The 16,262-nt window shown below is 44.3% G+C and overlaps 1 long non-coding RNA gene across 1 annotated transcript in view; it reads left to right on the top strand.

Moving 5' to 3' along the window:
• The first annotated feature begins 489 nt into the window (after nt 1-489).
• The window catches only part of LOC139241453 (uncharacterized), a 31,652-nt gene continuing 15,879 nt past the window's right edge, over nt 490-16,262 (top strand). The window contains exons 1-2 of the long non-coding RNA XR_011588907.1: nt 490-573; nt 12,154-12,310. This is a non-coding gene — a long non-coding RNA (uncharacterized lncRNA). The remainder of the gene's footprint in view (nt 574-12,153; nt 12,311-16,262) is intronic.

Genomic DNA, 16,262 nt, shown 5'->3' with positions numbered 1-16,262 from the left:
GCGCATGTGCGAGAAGTGTCGGGGGCGGAGTCCAGAGGTCGCTGGCGCTGAAAAACCACAGTGCATTTCGACACTCTGTTCTATTATAGTAAAGCATTAGATTGTCGACTGCGGAAGGCCACTGGTTCAGAATGTCAGCTAATATTTGCATTTCATGTTACCTGACAGGAAGAGTTTGAGTGTCAGTCAGGTGATATGGATGTTGGTTGGGGAAAGACTGAGTAAATACAGAAAGTGCTGGAATACTCAGCAGGTCAGGCAGCATTTGTGGAGAGAGAAACAGAGTGAACATTTCAGGTCGATTACTTTTTGAAATGTTAACTTTGTTTCTTTCTGCACAGATGTTGCCTGACCTGCTGAGCATTTCCAATACTTTGTTTATATTTCGGTTTTCCAGCATCCGTAGTATTTTGCTTTTGTTAAAGTTCTGAGTAGTTTTGTTATGTAGAACATACTTTTATTGGAAACCTACATCTTATTGTTTACTTAGGTGTCCAAAGACCTTAAATCGACTGTAACAAAAGCATTTGGAATCTTTGAGTCCAAGCTTGAATTTGACCTTCATGAAAAGAGGTAAGAATCCAGAATCACAAGGTAAATACTGATGAGGACGGCCATTTAGCGCACCTTATCTCATCCATCTTATAAACTTACAAATCCCCAATCACAGCCTTCAACCGTCTCTTACATTGCCAGATTTTCAGAGGAAAGCTCTGCTCTCAGCATAGAGTCTCACATGATTGCAGCACAGATTGGAGAATCAGGCACGGAGGTTAGCACATTCAGTTTGTGCACTTCCGATTCTCCAGGCATTGAAACGATGGCTGGAAAATCCAGATTGATGACCTCTTCATTATTGCCATTCAAAAATGACACAAATCTGTAAGAACCTCTGCTGGTAAGGAATAGCGGTGAAATCTCTATACTAATTTCTAATTGGCAACGTGAAGCTAAAATCAAACCCTTTTAATCAAACCCTTCATATATTAAGTTTAAATATTAGAGTAATGTTTACCCCCAAGTAAATAGAAATATTATGTGTACTATTTGGGATCAAACCCCCTCTCTCGGATTATGTGTGACAAAAGCTTTTCCTGTGGAATAGTGGAATTTAAAATTCTGCCCACAATTTATTTCCATGAGACAAAAGTAAATTTGGGGGGATGTAATCTATGACTCATAGATAATGTAAGTATAACCAAATTACGTAACTTAGGGTCATATTTTCTTCTGTTCTCAAAAAAAGTGTTTAATGCCCTTTTTTCCCATGAATTAAAACCTGCTAAAAAGTGGCAGATACGTGCTGTTTTCAAACATGCAATCTCATTGAACAACAACTTGTATTTATATAGAACCTTTAACGTAGTGAAACGTTCCAAGGCGCTTCACAGAAGTATTATGCGCGAAAGATTTGACACCGATCCGCATAAGTAGAAATTAGTGCAGGTGATCAAAAGCTTGGTCAAAGAGGTGTGTTTCAAGGAGCATCTTCAAGGTGGAAAGAGAGGTAGATAGGCGGGGAGGTTTTGGCCGGGAGTTCCAGAGCTTGGGGCCTAGGCAACAGAAGGCACGTCCACAATTGGTTGAGCAATTATAATCAGGGATGCTCAGGAGGGCAGAATTAGAGGAGCACAGACATTTCTGCAGGGTTGTGGGGCTGGAGGAGATTACAAAGATAGGGTGGGGTGAGGCTATGGAGGGACTTGAAAATAAGGATGAGAATCATAAAATTAGGCATTGCTTAACTGGAAGGCATAGTAGGTCAGCGAGCACAGGGATGATGGGTGAGTGGGACTTGGTGCGAGTTCGGACACGGGCAGCCGAGTTTTGGAACACCTCTAGTTTACGTAAGGTAGAATGTGGGAGGCCAGCCAGGAGTGCGTTGGAATAGTCAAGTCTAGAGGTAACAAAGGCATGGTGAGGGCTTCAGCAGCGGAAAGGCTGAGGCAAGGGCAGAGACGGGCGATGTTACGGAGGTGGAAATAGGCGGTCTTAGTTATGCTGCGGATATGTGGCCGAAAGTTCATTTCAGGGTCAAATATAGCACCAAGGTTGCGAACAATCTAGTTCAGCCTCAGACAGGAGCTGGGGAGGGGGATGGAGTCAGTGTCTAGGGAATGGAGTTTGTGGTGGGGTCTGAAAAGAATAGCTTCGGCCTTCCCAATATTCAATTTGAGAAAATTTCTGCTCATCCAGAACTGGATGTCGGACAAGCAATCTGACAATTTAGAGACCGTGGACGGGTCGAGAGAACTGATAGTGAGGTTGAGATGGATGTCATCAGAGTACAGGTGGAAACTGACGCTGTGTTTCTGGATGATGTCATCAAGGGGCAACATGTAGATGAGAAATAGGAGGGGGCCAAGGATAGCTCCTTGGGGGACACCAGAGGTAACGATGCAACACAAATTTATTTGTGGGAGCGACAAAAAAAGCCATTCATGGTGCGATTATAGGAATAAATCCTGTAACATTTCTCAGTTAATGAGTCACTTAATTGGTACAAATTATGCAAATGTTGATAATCCAGCTAAAGAGGTGAAAAATTTCTCAGAAACACTGAGCAGCAACTTTGAAAAGCTCCTTTTTCCTGTGAGATTCCCAAATACTGGTGAATTGTGTAATGGAGAAATGTCAGACCTTTTAGTGCCGAAGACGGGTAATCATGCTGCAGAGGAGGCAAGTATGGCAATATGTCTCTAACCACCAACACCACAGACCATGAGCTGAATTGGACCAGACACATCAACACCTTGGCTACAAGAGTACACAAAGGCTGGTTACTCTGCAACGAATGGCTCATCTTCTGATCCCTCAAAGCCTATCCATCATTGGGAAGGTACTTCCTCCTTGAAATTGGTTTTCTTTTTATCGTGCCATGGAATTGCTTTTTTACATAGAAACATAGAAACATAAAAAATATGTGCAGGAGTAGGCCATTCGGCCCTTCGAGCCTGCACCGTCATTCAATGAGTTCGTGGCTGAACATGCAACCTCAGTACCCCATTCCTGCTTTCTCGCCATACCCCTTGATCCCCCTAGTAGTAAGGACCTCATCTAACTCCTTTTTGAATATATTTAGTGAATTGGCCTCAACAACTTTCTGTGGTAGAGAATTCCACAGGTTCACCACTCTCTGGGTGAAGAAGTTTCTCCTCATCTCGGTCTTAAATGGCTTACCCCTTATCCTTAGACTGTGACCCCTGGTTCTGGACTTCCCCAACATTGGGAACATTCTTCCTGCATCTAACCTGTCTAAACCCGTCAGAATTTTAAACGTTTCTATGAGATCCCCTCTCATTCTTCTGAACTCCAGTGAATACAAGCCCAGTTGATCCAGTCTTTCTTGGTATGTCAGTCCCGCCATCCTGGGAATCAGTCTGGTGAACCTTCGCTGCACTCCCTCAATAGCAAGAATGTCCTTCCTCAAGTTAGGAGACCAAAACTGTACACAATACTCCAGGTGTGGCCTCACCAAGGTCCTGTACAACTGTAGCAACACCTCCCTGCCCCTGTACTCAAATCCCCTCGCTATGAAGGCCAACATACCATTTGCTTTCTTAACCGCCTGCTGTACCTGCATGCCTACCTTCAATGACTGATGTACCATGACACCCAGGTCTCGTTGCACCTCCCCTTTTCCTAATCTGTCACCATTCAGATAATAGTCTGTCTCTCTGTTTTTACCACCAAAGTGGATAACCTCACATTTATCCACATTATACTTCATCTGCCATGCATTTGCCCACACACCTAACCTATCCAAGTCACTCTGCAGCCTCATAGCATCCTCCTCGCAGCTCACACTGCCAGCCAACTTAGTGTCATCCGCAAATTTGGAGATACTACATTTAATCCCTTCGTCCAAATCATTAATGTACAATGTAAACAGCTGGGGCCCCAGCACAGAACCTTGCGGTATCCCACTAGTCACTGCCTGCCATTCTGAAAAGTACCCATTTACTTCTACTCTTTGCTTCCTGTCTGACAACCAGTTCTCAATCCATGTCAGCACATTACCCCCAATCCCATGTGCTTTAACATTGCACATTAATCTCTTGTGTGGGACCTTGTCGAAAGCCTTCTGAAAGTCCAAATATACCACATCAACTGGTTCTCCCATGTACACTCTACTGGAAACATCCTCAAAAAATTCCAGAAGATTTGTCAAGCATGATTTCCCTTTCACAAATCCATGCTGACTTGGACCTATCATGTCACCTCTTTCCAAATGCGCTGCTATGACATCCTTAATAATTGATTCCATCATTTTTATATTATATCAGCCAAGTTTTGTCGTGACAGCACTCATGAGTGCATGTTGGGCACATGGTTCTCTGAATTGTACCACAGGTTGGTAGGGTATGGGTTTGCCTCCACAATTTCATAATGTAAATTTTTAATCTCACAGACCAATGCCACACGATATCCAGCTGGACAGTGATTCAGGTCAACATTACAGATAAGCAGGCAGATATACTTCCCACACAACTACTTGTGTGGGAAGTGTATCCACCTGCAGCACCTGACAGACTGCATTGCGGCACTGGAGCTGCAGGTGGATTTACTCTGGAGTATCCACGATGCTGAGAATGACGTGAATGACGTTTCGTGAGTTGACCACACCGCAGGTAAAGTGTACACACCCTGATAGGGGATGGGTGGCCAACAGGAAGAGCAGTGGAAGGAAGGTAGTGCAGGGGGCCCCTGCGGTCATGCCCCTGCAAAACAGATACATCGCTTTGGGTACTATTGAGGGGGATGACTCATCAGGGGAGAGCAGCAGCAGCCAAGTCCATGGCACTGTGGCTGGCTCTGCTGCACAGGAGGGGAGAGCTAGAGTGATAAGGGATTCAATTGTAAGGGGAATAGATAGACGTTTCTGCGGCTGCAATTGAGACTCCAGCTTGGTATGTTGCCTCCCTGGTGCAAGGGTCAAGGATGTCTCGGAGCGGGTGCAGGACATTTTGAAAAGGGAGGGTGAACAGCCAGTTGTCGTGGTCTATATCGGTACCAACGATATAGGTAAAAAACGGGATAAGGTCCTACAAGCTGAATTTAGGGAGCTATGAGTTAAATTAAAAAGTAGGACCTCAAAGGCAGTAATTTCAGGATTGCTACCAGTGCCACGTGCTAGTCAGAGCAGGAATCACAGGATAGCTCAGATGAATATGTGGCTAGAGGAGTGGTGTAGAAGGGAGGGATTCAAATTACTGGGACATTGGAACCGGTTTTGGGGGAGGTGGGACCAGTACAAACCGGACGGTCTGCACCTGGGCAGGATCGGAACCAATGTCCTAGAGGGAGTGTTTGCTAGTGCTGTTGGGGAGGAGTTAAACTAATATGGCAGGGGGATGGGAATTTATGCAGGGAGACAGAGGGAAGTAAAATAGGGGCAGAAGCAAAAGATAGAAAGAAGAAAAGTAAAAGTGGAGGGCAGAGAAACCCAAGGCAAAAATCAAAAAGGGCCACATTGCAGCAAAATTCTAAAAGGGAAAAGTGTGTTAACAAGACAAGCCTGAAGGCTCTGTGCCTCAATGCGAGGAGTATTCATAATAAGGTGGACGAATTAACTACACAGGCAGCAATTAATGAATATGATACCATTGGCATCATGGAGGCATCGCTCCAGAGTGACCGAGGCTGGGAACTCAACATCCAGGGGTATTCAACATTCAGGAAGAATAGACAGAAAGGAAAAAGAGGTCGGGTAGCGTTGCTGGTTAAAGAGGAAATTAACACAATAGTAAGGAAGGACATTAGCCTGGATGTTGTGGAATCTGTATGGGTGGAGCTGCGGAATACCAAAGGCCAGAAAACGCTAGTGGGAGTTGTGTACAGACCACCAAACAGTAGTAGTGAGGTTGAGGACAGCATCAAACAAGAAATTAGGGATGCATGCAATAAAGGTACAGCAGTTATCATAGGCGACTTTAATCTACATACAGATTGGGCTAACCAAACTGGTAGCAATACGATGGAGGAGGATTTCCTTCAGTGTATTAGGGATGGTATTCGAGACCAATATGTCGAGGAACCAACTAGAGGGCTGGCCATCCTAGACTGGGTGATGTGTAATGAGAAAGGACTAATTAGCAATCTTGTTGTGCGAGGCACCTTGGGTAAGAGTGAGCATAATATGGTAGAATTCTTTATTAAGATGGAGAGTGACACAGTTAATTCAGAGACTCGGGTTCTGAACTTAAGTAAAGGTAACTTCGATGGTATGAGATGTGAATTGGCTAGAATAGACTGGCAAATTATACTTAGAGGGTTGACGGTGGATAGGCAATGGCAAACATTTAAAGATCACATGGATGAATTTCAATAATTGTACATCCCTGTCTGGAGTAAAAATAAAACAGGGAAGGTGGCTCAATCGTGGCTAACAAGGGAAATTAAGGATAGTGTTAAATCCAAGGAAGAGGCATATAAATTGGCCAGAAAATGCAGCTGAGGACTGGGAGAAATTTAGAATTCAGCAAAGGAGGACAAAGGGTTTAATTAGGAAGGGGAAAATAGAGTATGAGAGGAAACTCGCCAGGAACATAAAAACTGACTGCAAAAGCTTCTATAGTTATGTGAAGAGAAAAAGATTAGTGAAGACAAACGTAGGTCCCTTGCAGTCAGATTCAGGTGAATTTGTAATGAGGAACAAAGAAATGGTGGACCAGTTGAACAAATACTTTGGTTCTGTCTTCACGAAGGAAGACACAAATAATCTTCCGGAAGTACTAGGAGACCAAGGATCTATTGAGAAGGAGGAACTGAAGGATATCCTTATTCGGCGGGAAATTGTGTGAGGAAAATTGATGGGATTGAAATCCCAGGGGCATGATAGTCTGCATCCCAAAGTACTTAAGGAAGTGGCCATAGAAATAGTGGATGCATTGGTGATCATTTTCCAACATTCTATCGACTCTGGATCATTTGCTCTGGACTGGAGGGTAGCTAATGTAACACCACTTTTTAAAAAGGGAGGGAGAGAGAAAACGGGTAATTATAGACCGGTTAGCCTGACATCAGTAGTGGGAAAAATGTTGGAATCAATTATTAAAGATGAAATAACAGCACATTTAGAAAGCAGTGACAGGATCGGTCCAAGTCAGCATGGATTTATGATGGGGAAATCATGCTTGACAAATCTTCTGGAATTCTTTAAGGATGTAACTAGTAGAGTGGACAAGGGAGAACCAGTGGATGTGGTGTATTTGGACTTTCAAAAGTCTTTTGACAAGGTCCCACACAAGAGATTGGTGTACAAAATTAAAACACATGGTATTGGGGGTAATGTACTGACGTGGATAGAAAACTGGTTGGCAGACAGGAAGCAGAGAGTCAGAATAAATGGGTCCTTTTCAGAATGGCAGGCTGTGACTAGTGGGGTACCGCAAGGTTCAGTGCTGGGACCCCAGCTATTTACAATATACATTAATGATTTGGATGAAGGACTTGAGTGTAATATGTCCAAGTTTGCAGATGACACTAAACTGGGTGGCCTTGTGAGCTGCAAGGAGGACGCTAAGAGGCTGCAGGGTGAATTGGACAGGTTAGGTGAGTGGGCAAATGCATGGCAGATGCAGTATAATGTGGATAAATGTAAGGTTATCCACTTTGGGGGCAAAAACACGAATGCAGAATATTATCTGAATGGCAGCAGATTAGGAAAAGGGGAGGTGCAACAAGACCTGGGTGTCATGGTACATCAGTTATTGAAAGTTGGCATGCAGGTACAGCAGGCGGTGAAGAAGGCAAATGGTATGTTGGCCTTCATAGCTAGGGGTTTTGAGTATAGGAGCAGGGAGGTCTTACTGCAATTGTACAGGGCCTTGGTAAGGCCTCACCTGGAATATTGTGTTCAGTTTTGGTCTCCTAATCTGAGGAAGGACGTTCTTGCTATTGAGGGAGTGCAGCGAAGGTTCACCAGACTGATTCCCGGGATGGCTGGTCTGACATATGAGGAGAGACTGGATCGACTGGGCCTTTGTTCACTGGAGTTTAGAAGGATGAGAGGAGATCTCATAGAAACATATAAAATTCTGACGGGACTGGACAGGTTAGATGCAGGAAGAATGTTCCCGATGTTAGGAAAGTCCAGAACCAGGGGACACAGTCTAAGGATAAGGGGTAAGCCATTTAGGACTTAGATGAAGAGAAACTTCTTCACTCAGAGAGTTGTTAACCTGTGGAATTCCCTACCGCAGAGAGTTGTTGATGCCAGTTCGTTGGATATATACAAGAGGGAGTTAGAAGTGGCCCTTATGGCTAAAGGGATCAAGGGGTATGGAGAGAAAGCAGGAAAGGGGTACTGAGGTGAATGATCAGCCATGATCTTATTGAATGGTAAGTACTGTCTCGAAGGGCCGAATGGCATACTCTCGCACCTATTTTCTATGTTTTTATGGTTCTAATTCCATTCTTCTCAGCTGCAGCCTGAAAACCTTTGCTCTACATTACATTTTCCAGCTTACATATTGCCTGGTATCTGAGTAATTCTGAAAGTTTGGAGATGGCAATATGAAAGCTTAAAACAAATTAAACATGTAAATAATTCGTAAACCACAACACCCAAATTCTTTATAAAATATAGCTTTGTTTTCTCTTTGGTTTGTTTCTATCTATATATTTTCAAATCGGTCAGAGGGACGATTTTGCCAATGGGGGAAAGTTGGGTGCAGGCGGCATTGGTGGTGTGCACTGTAAGTGGTTTTGCCCCTGGTGGTTTCGAATCACCCCTCTTACAGTATTTCTAGACACAGGTGTTATAGTCGTGAACAGTAATATACAGTCACATACAAATCTTTTCGGTCGCCACCATCACAATGCTTTTATTCAAGTTAAAACACACCTGCACCCAGTAAAAAGATACCCTGGTAATGTAATACAAACAAACACAGTACAACACACAGTCTGGCCTGTCTAAAATGACCCATAACGCGAAGTACCCATATCTGAAACACCCCTGCTCAGATTCAAAATAGCACCACTGGATCTGTGCAACAGAATGTGCATATGCTTATGATCCTTGCAAAAACCTCCCCACTAAAACCCCTAAAGCTTGATTGGACACACGACACCCTTTCACACTATGCAGTGGTCTTAAAGATGTGTGGACTGGGGTAAATGCTCACCAATTACCCTTCTGGCTTACTCGCTGCTTCTCCCGCTGAGGCGTATCTTCTGGGTCTTCAAGTCCAGTCTCAAGGTCAGCTTCCCAGTCGAAGTAGCAAGGCTCTCTGGTGTTTCTTCTCTCCATCCCAGATGGAGTGCTCAGTCCTTGTGCATTGCAAGCAGGCTTAAGAGAGGGGGAGAGAGAGAGAGATGGCAGCCAAAACTGCCTCTCTTATACTTGCAAAAATGCTCCTTTTTACGCCAAAAGTCCACCTGTACTTCCCCTGAGGCTGTCCAACTGAAAAGCAAACTCAAGTCTGTGGCTTGTTCATTTGTCAACTGGGCTGTACCACGATGTGTGGCTCCGATGGGTCTGTGGTCGAATAACTTTCCTTTGTCTTTCGATGGCCTGAAAACGCAGCCACTTTACTTAATGTCGCATTGATTGCTTCTCATTCCATGACAAAAGGCACCCATCAACCATGATGTTCCTGCTTTTAGCCATTCTCATTCCCGCCCAGCTGATGTGTATTCAAGTTAAACATGTTTGGACCTGCCCCAGGTCAGTGCTGTCCGCTCTCTGCAGTAACAGAAAATGTTACCAAGCAATTTAAGTTTTTGCTGTCGATGTTTGCTGAATCTTATAGCACTCCCAGCTGCAGCCCACCCTCTGATAGCAATCTTCCATTAATGGGCTTGTTAAGCCCGCCCTGCGAGGTTCCCAACCAATTAACAGGAAGCTGGTCTGATGATGTCATCTAATGACATATCATCAGCTGGTTTTCTTAAAGGGACCATGGCCACATTCATTTTGACAGTTCTTCTGTCAGTGTTCTACAGCATTGAACTGCTGCAAACACTGAGAAACACTGCACAAAGGTATACGGCTGGACCCAGGCTCTCCCATGACTCCCTCCAGATGCTTATAGAGGGAGTCACAGCACGCAGAGAGGTTCTCTTCCCTTCCAATGTATGGAAAAGACCTCTCCAGGACACCAACGCAGCCACATTGCACAGGAGGGCACAAGCAGGGATGTCGTCAGGTGCTGGTTACAGTGGCACAAACCTTTCAATGATCTTAGTGGATCACGAAACGTTACTGCAAAGCCAAACTCAGCCTCATCCTGCTGTGCCATTCATCACATCCCCATCACTCTGCATTCCGTACCCTACTCCTGCACAAACTTACTCACACCAATTTACCTTGCACCTCCACCCATCCCGCTATCCACATTATCACTTCCCCATCTCACTAGCCACCATTCACTCTCACCCTCATCCTTGTCCAATCATACCAACTAATAACTCGCAAGGCTAGGCACTTGGGTTTTAGCCAATCTTCATGTAAAGTTTCTGCTAATGTGTTGTCAAACATTGAAATCTTTATTTTGAACACTTCGTGTTCTTGGACAGATTTGTGTGCACCTTTGGAAGTGGCTTAGTGAGTTGTAGTGAATGGTAAGACATAACGGTACCCTTCACAATGGTGATGAGTGTGAAAGGAATGGTTTGGGCATTGCAGGAATGCTCTATGGAGCTGGTGTGGGGCCAAGGTGCACAGCATCAAATGAAGTAAATGTAGCCATGGTGTGGCCATCCCTGGCAGCAATGTGGTTGGGTGCTGATGCCCCGTGTTCTGTGCAGCACCAGGTGATTGCGGAGAAGGTTGGTGTTATTGTTGGCGACGCTCGTGTGCCTGGTGATTTTGGTGTTGGTGCTGATCGTGGTGGGATTCCATGGACCAAGGTGAGATTTTTTCAAGGGCACCAATGCTGTTGGAGTAGATGGCAGGTGAGGTTGAAATGACAGAAGAGATCTGTCAATGGTAAGAGAGATTGTTCCAAGGAGATGACAGTGAATGGACAGTTCACTGCAAACACTTCCAACTGCATTCGGCTCAAAAGTTTCTTCCAGTTCCTGAAGGCTTCAGATTCTGACATTGGAAAGTGAACAGCTGTGAAATTATAACTTTTGTCCCACTTCTTCAGCTGTCAACTTGCCAAAGCAATAGAGTCATTGAGAACCTGACTCCACTTACCCCTGCCGTGTTCCCCGAGGTACGGCAAACCCGTCAGAAGGTTGGTAAGATTGTAAGTGCCTGCTTTAAATGCTCTTAAGTAGCATTCAACTACCCCTTAACGACTTTAATTAACTGACCTGCCGCTTGCTGTCAGGTCTGTGATCCGCACGCAGACTTGTCAGGTCAGAAACTCACACAGAGGCAGGTTTAGAGCAGGATCCCGACCCGCTGTCAATCAGAGCCGCCTCCAAATCTGCACTCGCAGGGCTGGGAAGATGCCGGCCAGGGTGTGGGTGTTGCACTACATGCTCTATTTGAATCATTGTCGTGGAGTATTTAAAATAAATACTCAACACCAGATCTGGGTTTGAAGATTCAAATAGTCTTTATTTTACACCGGTGGGGAACTTGCCTGCTGGTTGTCTGTTGCCAGGCCTCTCCAATGATACAAAGTTCCAAGAAACCTTTTATACACTTAATGATACATGTCAGCCTCGTGCACGGCCCCCCTGTGCCGTTTAATTGGCCCAAAGCCCGTGTGCACAATTGTTGCTTGACGAATTCCCTTTCGCATCACACAATCAGTCGCCTTTGTCTCATACTAAATGGAGTTTTTCCAACATGAGACTTTTGACCTCTTGCCCTGTTTAGCTGCCCTTCTGGACCTCCTGTGGTTCAACAGTTTGGCTATTTGTGGTTCAATAGTTTGGCCTCCTGTGGTTCAACAATTTGGCCTCCTGTAATTCTTAACCCTTTAATTATAACAGAGCTCGAAAGCCCCACTTCATACTTTACACTATGTTTTAAATAATTTTGTAAAGAAGCTGTCATCTAGTTTTTGCATAAAGCAAAAGGAAATAACACACATCTATCCAGCCTTATCTGCCAACCTACTTATAGTTTATTTATGGGTAAACAGATATGTTAATTACGATCTGATCATTAATAAACTTAAATTTTGTCCTGTAATGCTCCCCTTTCATTATGTAAAATATGCTAACTCAATTTATTTTTCATTTTAGATGGAAGTCCTTCAGAGGAAAGATTAGAACTCAGGGCAAGAATCCAAAGCCAAGAATATGGCAGCTGGTGACCACATCTCTGAAAAATTAATTAAAGATAAAGCAATTTGAGGAAAACAAAGAATTAAAGTCTGACTTCAGCAATATGATCAAAATGGTATGTTAGAATTTCATATTTAGAACTAAAATTTCCACTTGGTGGGAACACTCTTACTATCACGAGCTGGTTGTGTAGTAACTGGGAAAACCAACATCCAGTGATGTCATCCGACCCCATTCATTTTTTGACTGGGCTTAATCCTTCAATTAGACATCTTGGGGGTAATGTACTGACGTGGATAGAAAACTGGTTGGCAGACAGGAAGCAGAGAGTCGGGATAAACGGGTCCTTTTCAGAATGGCAGGCAGTGACTAGTGGAGTGCCGCAGGGCTCAGTGCTGGGACCCCAGCTCTTTACAATATATATATTAATGATTTAAATGATGGAATTGAGTGTAATATCTCCAAGTTTGCAGATGACACGAAACTGGGTGGTGCTGTGAGCTGTGAGGAGGACGCAAAGAGGCTGCAGGGTGACTTGGACAGGTTAGGCGAGTGGGCAAATACATGGCAGATGCAGTATAATGTGGATAAATGTGAGGTTATCCACTTTGGGGGCCTTTATACACTGGAGTTTAGAAGGATGAGAGGGGATCTCATAAAAACATATAAGATTCTGACGGGACTGGACAGGTTAAATGCGGGAAGAATGTTCCCGATGTTGGGGAAGTCCAGAACCAGGAGACACAGGATAAGGGGCAGGCCATTTAGGACTGAGATGTGGAGAAACTTCTTCACTCAGAGAGTTGTTAACCTGTGGACTTCCCTGCCGCAGAGAGTTGTTGATGCCAGTTCATTGGATATATTCAAGAGGGAGTTAGATATGGCCCTTATGGCTAAAGGGATCAAGGGGTATGGAGAGAAAGCAGGAAAGGGGTACTGAAGGAATGATCAGCCATGATCTTATTGAATGGTGGTGCAGGCTTGAAGGGCCGAATGGCCTGCTCCTGCACCTATTTTCTATGTTTCTATGTTTCCTCATTCACTAGTGAATGCTTGCTTAATAAAATCTCTGAGCGGGAGTTTAGTTAAGTTGCATCCTACTTGCTAATAAGGGCCTGCAGTAGTATTGAAGGATTTCCAAATCTTTGGGCAGAAATCTCACCCAGCATTATTCCATTCCACAAATCCCACCCGTTTACATTGCACATTAAAGGTAAGCTGTATGTGGAAGGGAGTTCTTAATGTGACAAGAGAGGTTTGCTTGGGTTTTTGGGGAGGGTTGTTATCTTTTGTTTTTATCAGAACAGGTATGGTGTTTATGTTGATAGGAAAGCAGCCAAATGAATGTTTTGAAAATCACCAGAAAGCCGACTGAAGATAAATTATTTGTAAAAGTTCAACAGAACAGGAAGATCTTTAAAGAAGAGATCTGTGTGAGACGGCTGTTAGAATACAAACTTTCACTGCAGTTCAGGGAGCAACAAGTATCTAATTTCAAACTAAAAATTCCAGCGGTCACATTTTCAGCTGCCTTGGCCCTACGTTCTGGAATTCCCTCTCTAAACCCCTCAACTTTCCCTCCTCCTTTAAGACCTTCCTTATAACCTACCTCTTTGACCAAGCTTTTAATCACCCCTCCTAATAGCTCCTTTTTTGCCATCGTGTTGCTTTTTGTCCAATTATGCCTCTGTAAAGTACCAAGGGCCAATTTTCTATGTTAAAGGAGCTATATATTCTCAAGCTGTTGTCCTTAGTTGATTCTTCCATAATTCGATTGATACCATAAAATGCCAGAAATTATGGTGGAATTTGTGGAATAACGCTGGGAATGTGCCAAAAAGGTCAATAATTTTTGGATCGAATGATAGGTGGAATAGGAAGCAGAAACATTTATACTGGTGCATCCTTTGAGGTTGGAAATAGCCTCAATGTTGGAGCAAAGTAGGAGGAGCTTTATTCTACAGCTGGCCTGTGTTACAGCTGCCCTTTAGTGTATGATGTTGACAATGGGGAAATTATTCCATTCCACAATATTAACATCTCTTACCTGGATGAGCCCAAAATAAAATAGAAAACAAAATATGAAATATTAAGATACTCGGAATGTGGCCACCCTTTGCCCAGTATATAAATTCACTGAGTGCATTGTGCAATGCAAATCATTAGATTCCAGGTTTGATTCCTGGTTTATGCTGAAGGCAAATTCAGCCAAGGTGCGAGTGAGGTACCACAATTTTCCTCGTTATTTATAGGTGAGGGAAGAGAAAAATCGATCACTAATCAACATCTCCTGTTGGATGTGCATGTGTCGATTTCAGGCAAAGATAGGATCAGGAAGGGCTCCAATGACCCGATAGCGAACCATCCCCAAAAGCCATGGCAGGATATGCAGCCTTGTGTAAGTGATAGGATGCTCCCACCCAGGACTTGTCCTGCTGACCCTGCCAAGGAGAAATTTGTTGATTTAAATACTGCCAAAGGAACCGGCCTGCCCCAGAGGCTGCATACTGCAGTGGAAGAATCTTACCCCCTCCCCAGAAAGTGGCAGTAACTACCTGCCAGGCCACAATTCAGGCCTGGACTCCAGGTCGACCTCACTTGCGCCATCTGCTCCGCCACTGAGAGGCCACGGACAATGGGAACTCACTCGCCAGATGTCCCAGATCCCTCACTCTCCTATGCCATTGGAATTTAGATTAAGGTGTGATCTGTTCGAAGTTTTCAAGATATTAGGAGAACAGATAGGGTAGATGGAGAGAAACTATTTCTGCTGGTTGGGGCAACTAGGACTAGGGGACATAGTCTAAAAATTAGAGCCAGACCTTTCAGGAGTTAAATTAGGAAACACTTCTACACACGAAGGGTGGTAGAAATTTGGAACTCTCTTCCACAAATGGCAAATGATGCTAGATTAATTGTTATTTTTAAATCTAAGATCGACACATTTATGTTAACCAAAGGTATTAAGGGATATGAGGCAAAGGCAGGTATGTGAAGTTAGATCACAGATCAGCCATAATCTCATTGAATGGCAGAACAAGCTTGAGGAGCTAAATGGCCTACTTCTGTTACTATGTGTTGTGTATGGAGAAAGAGTCAGGCTGAACACTGTGAGCTCAAAGTAACGTATGACCTTAGTCTTTTATTGCAGGTCTCCAGAGTGCCTCTCCAACCTATGAAGCCTTCTTAAAGACCTGTGCTCCCAAGGGATTATGGGATCCCTTGGGATTCCCAGGGATGAGCCCTCTGGTGGCTGTACAGAGTAAATACAAGTTTACATATATAACAACACTCCCCCCCGCACAAAGTCAATACTGTAACTATTTACAATGTGAGTCGATCTGGGGCCCTTCTTGCCCTGGTTGATCATCTCGGTGTGAAAACTGGTGTTGTTGAATCATTTGTTGGGCCCTCGCTGGGCTGTTATGCAGCTGGCCTTGCTGGGCTGCCTGGTGTGTTATCCCCTGCTGGGCTGCTTCCTGGTCAACCGTGGTGCCGGTTGCCACTGGTGTGTATGTTGGGGGATCAAAAAAGGTAGGGTCCAAGGTGGGTTGCTCAGGAAAGTCCGTGAATCTGAGTTTGATTTGGTCCAAGTGTTTCCGGTGAATGAGTCCATTTGAAAGTTTGACCCGAAACACCCTGCTCCTCTTTTGGCCACGACAGTGCCGGGAAGCCACTTGGGACCTTGTCCATAATTTAATACAAATACAGGATTATTGATTTCAATCTTGCTTGACTTATTTGCGCAATCATGGTATGGACTTTGTTGAAGCCGCCTGCTCTCTACCTGTTCATGTAGATCAGGGTGAACTAACGAGAGCCTTGTCTTAAGTGCTCTTTTCATGAGCAGTTCAGTAGGTGGGATTGCAGTGAGTGAGTGAGGTCTCATGCGGTAGCTAAGCAGGACTCGGGATAGGCAAGTCTGCAGTGAGCCTTCAGTTACCCTCTTCAAGTTTGCTTGATGGTTTGCACTGCTCTCTCTGCCTGACCATTGGACGCTGGTTTAAACGGGGCAGATGTGACGTGCTTGATCCCGTTACGGGTCGTGAATTCTTTGAACTCAGCAC

This window comes from Pristiophorus japonicus, unplaced genomic scaffold (assembly GCF_044704955.1).
Source record: "Pristiophorus japonicus isolate sPriJap1 unplaced genomic scaffold, sPriJap1.hap1 HAP1_SCAFFOLD_1084, whole genome shotgun sequence".
NCBI classification, from domain to species: Eukaryota; Metazoa; Chordata; class Chondrichthyes; family Pristiophoridae; genus Pristiophorus; species Pristiophorus japonicus.
Note: the sequence above shows the minus strand (reverse complement) of the source record. Positions and strands in the feature narration are given on the sequence as shown.